This window comes from Mytilus galloprovincialis, chromosome 12, assembly GCF_965363235.1.
Source record: "Mytilus galloprovincialis chromosome 12, xbMytGall1.hap1.1, whole genome shotgun sequence".
NCBI lineage: Eukaryota > Metazoa > Mollusca > Bivalvia > Mytilida > Mytilidae > Mytilus > Mytilus galloprovincialis.
In genome coordinates, this window is record NC_134849.1 from 31734618 (window position 1) to 31747435 (window position 12818).

A 12818-nucleotide genomic window follows, 5' to 3' on the forward strand; every position below is an offset into this window, starting at 1 on the left:
AGTTTTTATGTTGTGTTGTGCATACTGTTGTGTGTCTGTTGGTCTTTTCCATTCTAGTCATTGCATTGTCAGTTCCTTTTCAACTTATGAGTATATCGTCTCTCTTATACATCCAACATGCACAAATTGTAAGAGCCACCGAACATTTCAATCGAGGAAATGAAAACTGACAACATAGCGAAAATGTTTTTTTTTGGATATAACAAATATTGTTATTTGGTAAAATTGGTCTATTAGGTCTTAGGCACCTTTTTGTTATAAAACCGTGACATCATCATCGTTTTAGATTTACTCCTTACAAATTGAATTAGGAATAAGAAATTAATACTGTAATAATACTTCCAAATAACCTTAAAATTGTGGAGCACTTTTTAAACACAATACGCGGGTTATTCAGTGTGCACTACAGTTTTGATGTTATTTATACAAAAACAGAAAATATATTACAATCATTCTTTACGAACATCCATCCTGTTCCTAATGAATTATACTATAAACATTATGAATAAATCGTGAAAAGTATGTATATGAAGATCTGACAGTGATAACTGCATTAGTCATATTTTTATAGGTTTTTGTTGTTTACGTGTCATTGTAATGTTATTTTCGTCATTATTTTGTTTTTTTGTTTTCTTTAAATAGTTTTGAAATAAATATATATAAAAAATTAAGGTGTAAGGGCTTCATATAAAAATAAATTTAAAACTTACACTGTAACCAAATAATGGATATGTTTCACATTGCTTTTGGCATAATACAATTGAGGGGGTTTTGAAAACTTCCTTACCACTTGGCTCTGCATAACAACCTGTTGACAAAAAAAATTTGATAACATTGTTAAAATAGTATTTTGATAGCATAATAAAAATCAAAATTCATTGATAGAATCTACAGCCCTTGGATGGTGTAAACTTCCCAAAAAAACGTGTTTGGTGTAATGGTGTATGGCATATGGTGCAATGGTGTAAGGTGTATGGTGCTAAGGTGTATGGTGTAAGGGGAATGATGTAATGGTATTTGAGGAATGGTGTGATTTTGTACCGTGCGATCGGGCATGGTGTGAATGATGGTGTACGACATATCATTGGTTGAAAACGAAGTTCTTTTTATTTTATTTTGTTCGTATTGTAAACATAAACAATGATAATAATCTTAATATTTGAAATTTAATTGCATTATGGGTAATTTTGGATCGTGTAGATAGAATGGGGAATGGTGTATGGTGTAATGTGTAAAGTGTATGGTGCAAAGGTGTAACGTGTATGGTGTAATGGTACAAGGTGTATGGTGTAATGGTGTATGGTGTAATGGTGTATGGTGTAATGGTGTATGGTGTAATGGTGTATGGTGTTAGTGGGAAGTTTACACCATCCAAGGACTGTATCGTAGCGCATTTATATTCAGACTGAAAATTTTGAACTAAATATAATTAAGGTTGAGAATTGAAAATTGCAAAAATATACTTGCGAATAATGATCTCATACGTTAATTAAAATAATTACATTTGCATGTTGTTTATAAGTGCTATACTGTACTTCAAAAATGCAATGAAAACAAAAACTGAGTATATCTCCTATGTTTAAATTGATGTAACTTGTTGTGACGATGTCTAAGAAAAATCAGGTAAAACTAAGGAGATTTGATATTGAAGCCAAATGACCAGAGTTTATATAAAATAAATGTAAGTAATTACAGGCAACCGTACAAACTCCAAATGTTCATACTGATTTATTTATTTTTAATTTTGTTGAAATAAATTCAATAAGACAAAACACCCTATCCGCATGCACCCAAAACAACTTATTAACAAAACATATAGTTTGCCACAGTTCGTCTTAAAGAGAGAGAGACAAAAGACACCCGAGGGACATTCAAATTTGTGAGTCCGAAATAAACTAACATTACTGTAGCTTAAAAAGGAAACGACAAACAAACAAACAATAGTATACAAAACACAACATAGAAAACTAAAGAACTGAGCATCACGAACTTAAACCAAAAAAAGTAGTGATCTCAGAATCTTTGGAAGGGTAAGCAGATCATGCTCTACAAGTGACAACCGTCGTGTTGCTAATGTTAGTACAAACCAGGTTATTTGGAAGGTCACATTCGGAAACAGGAAACAGGTTTCTTTTTACGACATTAGGAACATATCCGCTATCATCTGTGAAACGTATATTATAAAACGGTCACAGAACAGAACATAAAATTTACGAAGTGATTAATTCAACTTCACCACTTGGAACCTTTGGTTTAATAGTATCATAGTAAGCAGCAACCTTTTATCAAGGAAGTTATGATAGGACATACAACAAGGAGATATATGCATTGTAAGCAGGCGCTGCTTTTAGTTAATCCCGTTCTTTTTTCGGTTGGAATTAAAAGGTCACGATTAGCTATTTCCGCTATTTTAAAAAGTGGCAAAACAAGATAAAAATATAAAAGTTCACTATATTAATGTATGCTTATGCCAGGGAATACAATTTCCCTTGTCCAATGTTTCTACCAGACACAATTGTCTATTGGGCTCCTATAAAAATAGATAGAAAAATATTATAGTCCATGAATATAATGAACGTTCAGCAGCCATGAAATCTTAGAAAAGACATATCTATATTTTTCAATGAGTGGAACTTTATGCTTGGCTTACGTGTATCAAAGGTTTGTTGCATTTTTTCAAAAAAACAACACATAAGATAAACTGAAAAAGGTTTTACTTTTATTGAGATTTTGTATGTGACTGTAGATATTAAACATTTGACAATTCAACATTCTTAAATTGTGCTGCTATTCAATTAAACGTACCACGTACCCAATACTTCAATCCATGGTGTAGTTACACGGTAAATGGCCATGCCAATCCAAAACTCCTTGTCAGACAGTACATCAATATTTATCAACACATTTTCGTCAAACTCTAATCCATTACTGCCACATTCAACAAAAGCAGCTTTCCAGGTTTTTCTCTCCGTGTGATATGCTTGATCATATGAAAAATTATTTGTTTGAACGAGAAAAGACTTTCTTTAAATGCCAATATAATGAAAATCAATTACTGTCTATAACAGTATGATTTTCCTTTTTATAAGGTATTATTTACATAGAGATATGTCCGAACACATTTTTCTCTATTTTAAGGTAGTTCAGGGGTATAGAAAAAAAATGACAGAATTTTCTTATACTTTGTGAAATTTAACTTTGAAGTATTGTAAATGAAAAAATGCAAAAAAAATTGGGGGTCACCGGCCATCTAAGACATATTTTGACCTCTGAAAATGAGTGCAAATAGGTTATATGGAAATATAGGGAAAATGGACAAAAAACAATTTGATTGAATTTTCAAAGCAAAATAAATGACAGAAGTTGCTCATTTTTTCATATTGTAAAGCTTGATGTCTCTATTTTATAAAATTGAAATAAAATTTGGGGGTCACCGGCCATCCAAGAGATATTTTGACCACTGAAAATGAGTGCAAATAGGCTAAATATAGGGAAAACAGGCATAAAATATCTTTGATTGAATTTTCAGAGCAAAATAAATGACAGAAGTTGCTCATTTTTTCATACTGTAAAGCTTGATATCTCTATTTTATAAAATTGAAATAAAATTTGGGGGTCACCGGCCATCCAAGAGATTTTTTGACCTCGGAAAATGAGTGCAAATAGGCTAAATATAGGGAAAACAGGCATAAAATATCTTTGATTGAATTTTCAGAGCAAAATAAATGACAGAAGTTGCTCATTTTTTCATACTGTAAAGCTTGATATCTCTATTTTATAAAATTGAGATAAAATTTGGGTGTCACCGGCCATCCAAGAGATTTTTTGACCTCTGAAAATGAGTGCAAATAATGCTAAATATAGGGAAAACAGGCATAAAATATCTTTGATTGAATTTTCAGAGCAAAATAAATGACAGAAGTTGCTCATTATTTCATACTGTAAAGTTTGATGTCTTTATTTTATAAAATTGGAATAAAATTTGGGGGTCACCGGCCATCCAAGAGATATTTTGACCTCTGAAAATGAGTGCAAATAGGCTAAATATAGGGAAAACAGGCATAAAATATCTTTGATTGAATTTTCAGAGAAAAATAAATGACAGAAGTTGCTCATTATTTTATACTGTAAAGTTTGATGTCTTTATTTTATAAAATTGAAATAAAATTTGGGGGTCACCGGCCATCCAAGAGATTTTTTGACCTCTGAAAATGAGTGCAAATAGGCTAAATATAGGGAAAACAGGCATAAAATATCTTTGATTGAATTTTCAGAGCAAAATAAATGACAGAAGTTGCTCATTATTTTATACTGTAAAGTTTGATGTCTTTATTTTATAAAATTGAAATAAAATTTGGGGGTCACCGGCCATCCAAGAGATTTTTTGACCTCTGAAAATGAGTGCAAATAGGCTAAATATAAGGAAAACAGGCATAAAATATCTTTGATTGAATTTTCAGAGAAAAATAAATGACAAAAGTTGCTCATTTTTTCATACTGTAAAGCTTGATGTCTCTATTTTATAAAATTAAAATAAAATTTGGGGGGTCACCGGCCATCGAAGAGATTTTTGACCTATGAAAATGAGTGCAAATAGGCTAAATATAGGGAAAACAGGCATAAAATATCTTTGATTGAATTTTCAGAGCAAAATAAATGACAGAAGTTGCTCATTATTTCATACTGTAAAGTTTAATGTCTTTATTTTATAAAATTGAAATAAAATTTGGGGGTCACCGGCCATCCAAGAGATTTTTTGACCTCTGAAAATGAGTGCAAATAGGCTAAATATAAGGAAAACAGGCATAAAATATCTTTGATTGAATTTTCAGAGAAAAATAAATGACAAAAGTTGCTCATTTTTTCATACTGTAAAGCTTGATGTCTCTATTTTATAAAATTAAAATAAAATTTGGGGGGTCACCGGCCATCGAAGAGATTTTTGACCTATGAAAATGAGTGCAAATAGGCTAAATATAGGGAAAACAGGCATAAAATATCTTTGATTGAATTTTCAGAGCAAAATAAATGACAGAAGTTGCTCATTATTTCATACTGTAAAGTTTAATGTCTTTATTTTATAAAATTGAAATAAAATTTGGGGGTCACCGGCCATCGAAGAGATTTTTGACCTATGAAAATGAGTGCAAATAGGCTAAATATAGGGAAAACAGGCATAAAATATCTTTGATTGAATTTTCAGAGCAAAATAAATGACAGAAGTTGCTCATTATTTCATACTGTAAAGTTTAATGTCTTTATTTTATAAAATTGAAATAAAATTTGGGGGTCACCGGCCATCCAAGAGATTTTTTGACCTCTGAAAATGAGTGCAAATAGGCTAAATATAAGGAAAACAGGCATAAAATATCTTTGATTGAATTTTCAGAGCAAAATAAATGACAGACGTTGCTCATTTTTTCATACTGTAAAGCTTGATGTCTCTATTTTATTAAATTGAAATAAATTTTGCGGGTCACCAGCCATCCAAGAGATTTTTTTGAGCAAAATAACAGTTGTTGTTTATTGTTCAAAGAGGGTTGACCTCTGCGGTTGTATAATGCTGCGCCCTGTGGAGCATCAAGTTATTTTTGTGCTTAATCCATATTTGTTACAATAAAATGGGTTTTATCAATTTGTATTATTCATATGTGAACTCTAAATCTAGCGAAAAGTAGATTATCACAGATAAATTTGCAGAATGAGTTGTATGAATAGTCGGGACCCTTGTCTTATAAACTTTATGGAGCAAGAAAAATGTGATGAGGTTTGTATGTACATAATGTCTGTCATAAAATTAAAGATTTCAGTATATTCGCATTTTACAATATTTTTTGTAACTGCTGTATTTCACATGTTATTTTTCTTTTCTACTGTAGGATAGTAAGTGGTTCAAATATACATGTATGCCTCTTGAGACTAAAATTACATGCAATAGAAATCAGCCCCCAAAAAAGCAAGTTTTAATAACTTCAGCTGTAGTTATGCATTTTTAAATGTAAATACAATGTATGTGCTAGGGGCCTAAATTGACCCTGAATTATTTCAAGTGTTTTTGGCCTAAGACTTTTTAATACATAACGTACTATTAAATTATTACATTTAATATACTATGCCATTTGTAAATTCCTTTCTATTTAAAGTACATTTTAAACATATGGGAGGATTCAGAGGCAGCCCTGGGAAATTTTGGTTAATAATATAGGGAATCACCTGAGCGGATCCCCTTTTAGGCAGTTAGTGGGCCCCCACTTACGAAAAATTCTGGATCCGCCACTGGGATTATTTACATGTATACAACAAAAACATTCACAAGGTTTTAAATTGCAGGAAAATACCACCTCTCCATACAAGCCCCCCCCCCCCTTTTCATTCAAAAACCTACTAAACATGCTAAAAGCCACTTACTCATACATTTTTATAATTTTGACTTTTGAATAACTATTATACATTCTACATGTCTGATACATGTACATCAAATTAGTCTTTAAAAACATTTTGTCTATAATATATATCTTATAATTGCCATGAAACTTGGTCCGTAGGCTTAAAATTTAGTAAGCTCTTGTCAAACAAAGTTGGTTAAGATCGGTTAGTTCCTACTATCCATATATAGGAACATAGTTAATTTATTATCCTTTGATTTTATCTTTATTTACAAAATAAAGACTCTTGTGTGAACATTACCTTGCGTTCCACATGAAAATCAATTATATAATCATTTTTATAAATTTGATTACATATCTTGAAAAAAAATTTCCTACACCTTTGAAAAATATGCCTTAAAGAGGAAGTATTTAAAGAGTTGAAATTATACTGTAACTTTTGGTCATGAATGGACCAGCTGAAAAAGGTTAAAAAATGTCTGAAGCCATCAAGAGAATATGACACCCACTTAGCGCAGGTGTAATTTTTTAAAGTTTTATTTAATGTCTTTAAAATATTAAAGAAATGCACTAAGAAATAACTGTGTAGAGACCTTTTAAATTTAGAAAAAATTCATTTTATGACAAGACCGCTTTTCCTGATTAGGTAGTAAAAGTGTTGTTTTTCTCTCATGAAGGTTCTGTAGGATCAAATACAGGGGTCGAATTTAAGCTTTTTTGTTTACTGGCCAGCCAGACCAGTGGACTTAAAATCTACTGGTCCGACTTAAAATTTACTGGTTCTGCAAAAATGACATTCATTTGATAACCACTAAAAGATATGACGGATGTTTAGTTTTATTTTTTTTTTCAGCTGCTTTTCTCTTCTTTATTTTTCTCTTCTTTATTTTAGTAGATTTTTGTGCTGTTATGTTTGTTCATGAGCAAGTACAAAATCTTTTTAAAATTTTAAGATCCTTTTACAAAAATACATTTCTCATCTAGGTTTGTCACTGCAAATTGTTCACATGTTTTACAATGCATTACATTACAATCGACTTTACAATTTAACCATTCGAGATCTTTTTCCCAGGATATTTTATATTTACGTTTTTTTGTCAGTTTGAAAAATCTTCCTTTTGAATGTCGCTTAATTAATTAATTTGTTTTGCCCTGCGTTTTAATGCCATTAAAAAATTTCCACATTTTGTGTTGTTGTGTAGTGCGCTCATTTGAGATATTAATTAAATACTTTTAAAATAGTACCACCAGTACCCTTAAAAATAATTTCTAATGTTTATGTTTTTGTAAACATGGTAAACAAACCGAGATAGAGATGAAATCTGTGATTAACGAAAAATTTCTACTGGTCCGCCGGACCACCAGCTGACAAAATCTACTGGTCCCACAAAAATTCTACTGGTCTCGGACCACCGGACCAGCGCCAATTTCAACCCCTGATCAAATATAATATAGGAGGGTAAGGAAAAGTTTTAAAGAAATTAGAGAATAATGCATGTAATGTTCATAATACATTTGTAAATAAAGAAAATAGACATACATGTAACAATGAAGAAGGGTTGTTAAATTATAACAAGTACAGAAAAATGGGGGGGGGGGGGGGGAAATAGAGATAAATGGTATAAAGAATTAGATAGGAATGAAATGAAGAACCCTCAATCCAGACCATCGGTAAGAAAGGTAGTTTTGTGAAATGATTCATTTTTTAAAATAATTTTATATACAGTCTAGATCTGGCTAACTTGTTTTACCCCGCCACATTATTTATGTATGTGTCTGTCCAAAGTCAGGAGCCTGTAATTCAGTGGTTGTCATTTGTTTATGTGTTACATATTTGTTTTTCACTAATTTTTTTTATACAAATAAGGCCGTTTGTTTTCTTGTTTGAATTGTTGAACATCATGTACATTGTCATATCTGGGCCTTTCATCGCTGACTATATATGCGGTATGGGCTTTGCTCATTGTTGAAGGACGTACAGTTACCTATAGCTGTTTATGTCTGTGCCATTTTGGTCTCTTTTGGATACATTGAAGTTGTCTAATTGGCAATCATACCACATCTTTTTTATATAGCTTGGATTTGTTCTAACATGTCTAAATTTTAAGTGTGCATGCTTAACAAAAAAATGTTATAACTGGAATCCGGGCAAAATCAACTGCATTCACATTCGAATACTCCAGGTTTACAACAAGAAAATTATGTTTGCATATACATGTAATTATCATGATTATATAACCCCCCTACTTTCATGAATCATGACCTTTTCTCCCAGAAACCTAAATAGTCTGAACCCTATGCAGATGACATATTTCTCAGGTCCACAAATTTTCAAATCTATTACATGATAAAAGTACCATGAGCTATGCATATGGTTACATTTATAATTAATTTTCAGCCTGAAAAGGGGGCGGGGTCATTGTTTTGTTGTTCGACACGGATATTGTTTTGAAATTATTTACGCTTACATGTTATTTTTCAGTGGTCGTGGATCGCTCTTTGAACATGTATATTCAATTCATTAGTACTTACTTGTCAGTTTAAATTTCCCCCTTTTCATGATTTGTTTACATCATCTTTCGCATGTTTGTCGGACCTTTTCTAGTGTAAGACAAGGGTGAAACTGCTTCATAAGCTACCAAAATGAAGATCGTTATCTATAATTTCGATCTGCATTACAGTATTCATGAAAAGCAGTTCACGTGTTCGATAAATATGAGTTATTCTCTCTTTATTCTTCTCCTTCGTCAAAAACATGCTCCATATTTATTTTTAGAACGGAAGTACTTTTCAACAAAGACAATTGTAACAATAAATTTTTATTAAGTTTTAAAATTGCATTTAAAAGTTATTCAACTCTTGCTCAATGCATTTGAATAAAAAAGATTATTTAAATGATCATATTTTATTGTTATGGAAAATTACGACAATGTACATCATTTACGATATCAATGCGCAACTTTATGCGCAGACGGCGCGAAAATTTAAACCCCCGAACTACCTTAATAGAAACATTTACATTTTAAATCCTTGCTTTACCTCCAAATCGGGTTTGAGTGATAAAATTTACCATAAAATGGTTGTCTTTACTTCGAGTTGTTGTTCAGACAGATTTTTAGTAGTGTTTTTTCAAAGTATTATAAACAGGAAAGTCATAAAAATTAGTGAAGTCCGAGGAAAATCCAAAAAAAGGAAAACCACTAATAAAATGGCAAAATCAAAAGCTCAAATACATCAACCGGATTAAGAACAAACGTCATATTCCTGACTTGGTACAGTCTTTTTCTTATTTAGAAAACGATGGACTAAATCTTGGTTTTATATCTATCTTAACCTTTCACTTGTATGACAATTGTATTGAATTTCATTAGTTTGACACCGATGTGTGAACAAAACAAGCAGACTTAATAGGTAAAAATGTCCAAAAGAGGTACAGCAGTCAACATTGTGTTATTATCTTAATCACTATAAAGCAAACAAATATATAACAATAATTTACCATTGCACAATAACTCAATGACAGGATGTTTAAGTACAGAGCCACATCATTTGCAAGAGAGAAATGCAAAAAGCATATAGACAACGCATATCAGCAACATTTAAGACAAGATTACATAAATTATCATAGAACAAGAACAAAATGAATGGATCTTCAAGTACAGAGCCACATCATATGTAACAAAGAAACATAAAAAGCCATGTAGATTCATCTATTGCCTTGTGAAAGGTTTATAATTTGGGATGGGTTTGTGTTTCGGATATTTTTATAGTAATTATATAAAACAGACAAATCCCGGGATTGGAGATTTTCAGAAATGAAGTATATGTTTAATATGTACATGTATATATTGCATAATAATGAGAATTTTAATATTTTTGAGAAAAAAAAATCAGAAAAAAAAATCATATTAAGATTTTTCTTCTCTAGCAAATCATTGTCTGGTATACTGTCAATATTTCCTTTGGTCTCAATATCAATTTTCTTCTCTTTTTTCCTATGTCAAAGTTAGAATTTACGAATAGTCTAAGATAATATAAAAGAAAATACGCACGAAGTAAATACAATGCCCTTCTTAGTTATAAAAATATCATTCTTTACGTTAATTAAGCTATGAAACAATGTATACCAAATTAAAGAAGAGTAGAAGCTAGTTCATTAGTTGGGACAACATCCCTAATGCGCATTGAAATGAGGAACTCAAAAGTCACGTGTACAGAAAAAATCTCTGTGTAGTGATATTGGACATGTTTCTATTTTTAGCAAATGACTGAACTTAATTATTTGTGGTGATTAGGAAAGTAGAGGAACATAGAATAAATGTGTAAAAACTATGGAGCTATTGAATGTGTTCAAAGTATTAAATTTTCAAAGAACTTATTGTGTTAAAAAGGGGATATTTTACCACAAGGAGCCGCATCACAACAGGATGTTCGGGGTTTGCTAATTTACGGAAAAAGTAATCTCACTTCGTACCCCGAAAATTTAACCACATATGTGAAAATGTCACAGCTTCGAAACAAGCTATCATACATATCCAAGTTAACGATATGGACTGAGCTACAGGAAAAAACGTTACCATTACCGCCTATGTAAAAACAATTAAAGATTTTGACCCTGTTGTAACATTTAAAAAAGCGGTCAGACATTTCAAGAAACAAGATAAAAATCTAAGCATTTCAGATAAAAAAAAAACCACGTAATGTTTTATCGTTAAATGCAAAAATAGAACAGACGGTTTATGCTAAGACTGATGCCTTATACAAATAGCTTACTAACCATCGAAGCTATGCGTTTGATTAACTACATTTGGCATCAATATTTGTTATGAAAGGTGAATGTATAACAGGTATCTTTTTAGCACATATAGACTGTAGTTGATTTATATTTTATCAGTGAATACACATACGTTTTAGCCATAGACGTGATTTATTTAAAAAAAAATTATATTAATTGAAGGTACGCAAAATTATCAGCATCTAGGCAAAAGTAAAATCACAAAAATACTGCACTCCGCGGAAAAATCAAAACTGAAAGACCCTAATGAAAATGGCAGAAGCAAATGATTAAACACATCAAACGAATGGACAACTGTTATATTCCTGACTTGGTACGTCATGTTCTTATGTAGAAAAGAGGGGACTGAACCTTGTTTCAAACCACTACATGATTTTAATACACCTTGTAATTGCCTGACACCATTTAGTTGAAATCTTCAAACAATCGAAGCTAGCGTTTCAGTACACATAGATTGTAGTTGATTTATAGTTTTTCAGTGAAAACACATACGTTTTAGCCTAAGACGTGATTTATTTAAAAAATGTTACTTATCTTAATTGTAGTTACGCGAAATAGAAAAATCATCTGCATCTAGGAACAAAGCTAACAATTTGTGGAAAAGCTATACACCCTAGGTTTCTAAATGTTTAGAAAAGACAATAAGTTGTAGACTAGCGACAAGAATACTTAAGGAAGTTATTAGTTTTGTAGCTGTGAATACAATTATCAATTGTATAGTTATTAATAAAATGAAGAAATATTTCCGTTTATACTATCACTGACTTTAAATACACCTTGTAAATACCTGACATTATATTGTTGAAATCTTAACATTTATGCTATGCCCAGTAAACAAAGTATTTAATAGATACATTACCTTTTCTTTAGGTTTTAACATTTTCTTGTATCTATAAGTGTGTTTTCGAAAACAGATTAAATTTAACCCGCAATTCATAAAAAAGAGTCTGAATGTTTTCTCTCACGAGGGCAAAACTTTTATCAAACATATTATCTTTTAAATAATTAAACTTAACCATAACATGCATAAGCATACAAAATCAAGATCAGCCTATTACGTTCATGTTTTATAATGAATATACAGACAGTATTTTGATAATATCAATTAAATTGATAAGAAATTGTTTTTACTTACCATTCACACACATATCTATGACAAAAGCAAATAGCATAATCCACTGTATTATTTTATTCATATTGAAAAACCATTCAAATCCTACAGCCACAAAACAAGGAAGTAGATAAAAGTCAAACAAATATTTAAGATATCGTGTTCATAATCATGATAACATATTATGGAAGTAAATCACTTTTCAGTGGTTCTCACATGGGTGTTGCATAGTGTGTTCAGTAAAACTACTGAATCAAATAATAGTTAATTTGGAATTTATAACATTGATATCATTTAAGTTTCCCCGACACGAAGTTAGCTATCCTATATCATTTCGATCTGTCAATTATTGTGTATTGTAAAATCATTTGATAACTCGTCTACCTCACAAAATTTTGAAAGGAAGCATGCAAAATATAAAAATGCTTTCCATAAATCTATGCATTTCCAGTAAACAGGACTGTGCGCTATTTTGTTTTACTTTTACAAATAAAAAACTAAACAAATCAAAACCAAAAACATACAA

The 12818-nt window shown here is 31.0% G+C and overlaps 1 long non-coding RNA gene across 1 annotated transcript; it reads right to left on the minus strand.

Annotated features, from left to right (window-relative positions):
* Nucleotides 1-709: 709 nt before the first annotated feature.
* LOC143054303 (uncharacterized) lies at nucleotides 710-12429 on the minus strand. The gene is made up of 3 exons (XR_012971634.1): nucleotides 12317-12429; nucleotides 2813-2980; nucleotides 710-808 (listed from the first exon to the last, which is right to left on the minus strand). It is a non-coding gene; the product is annotated as an uncharacterized LOC143054303 (long non-coding RNA).
* Nucleotides 12430-12818: the final 389 nt, after the last annotated feature.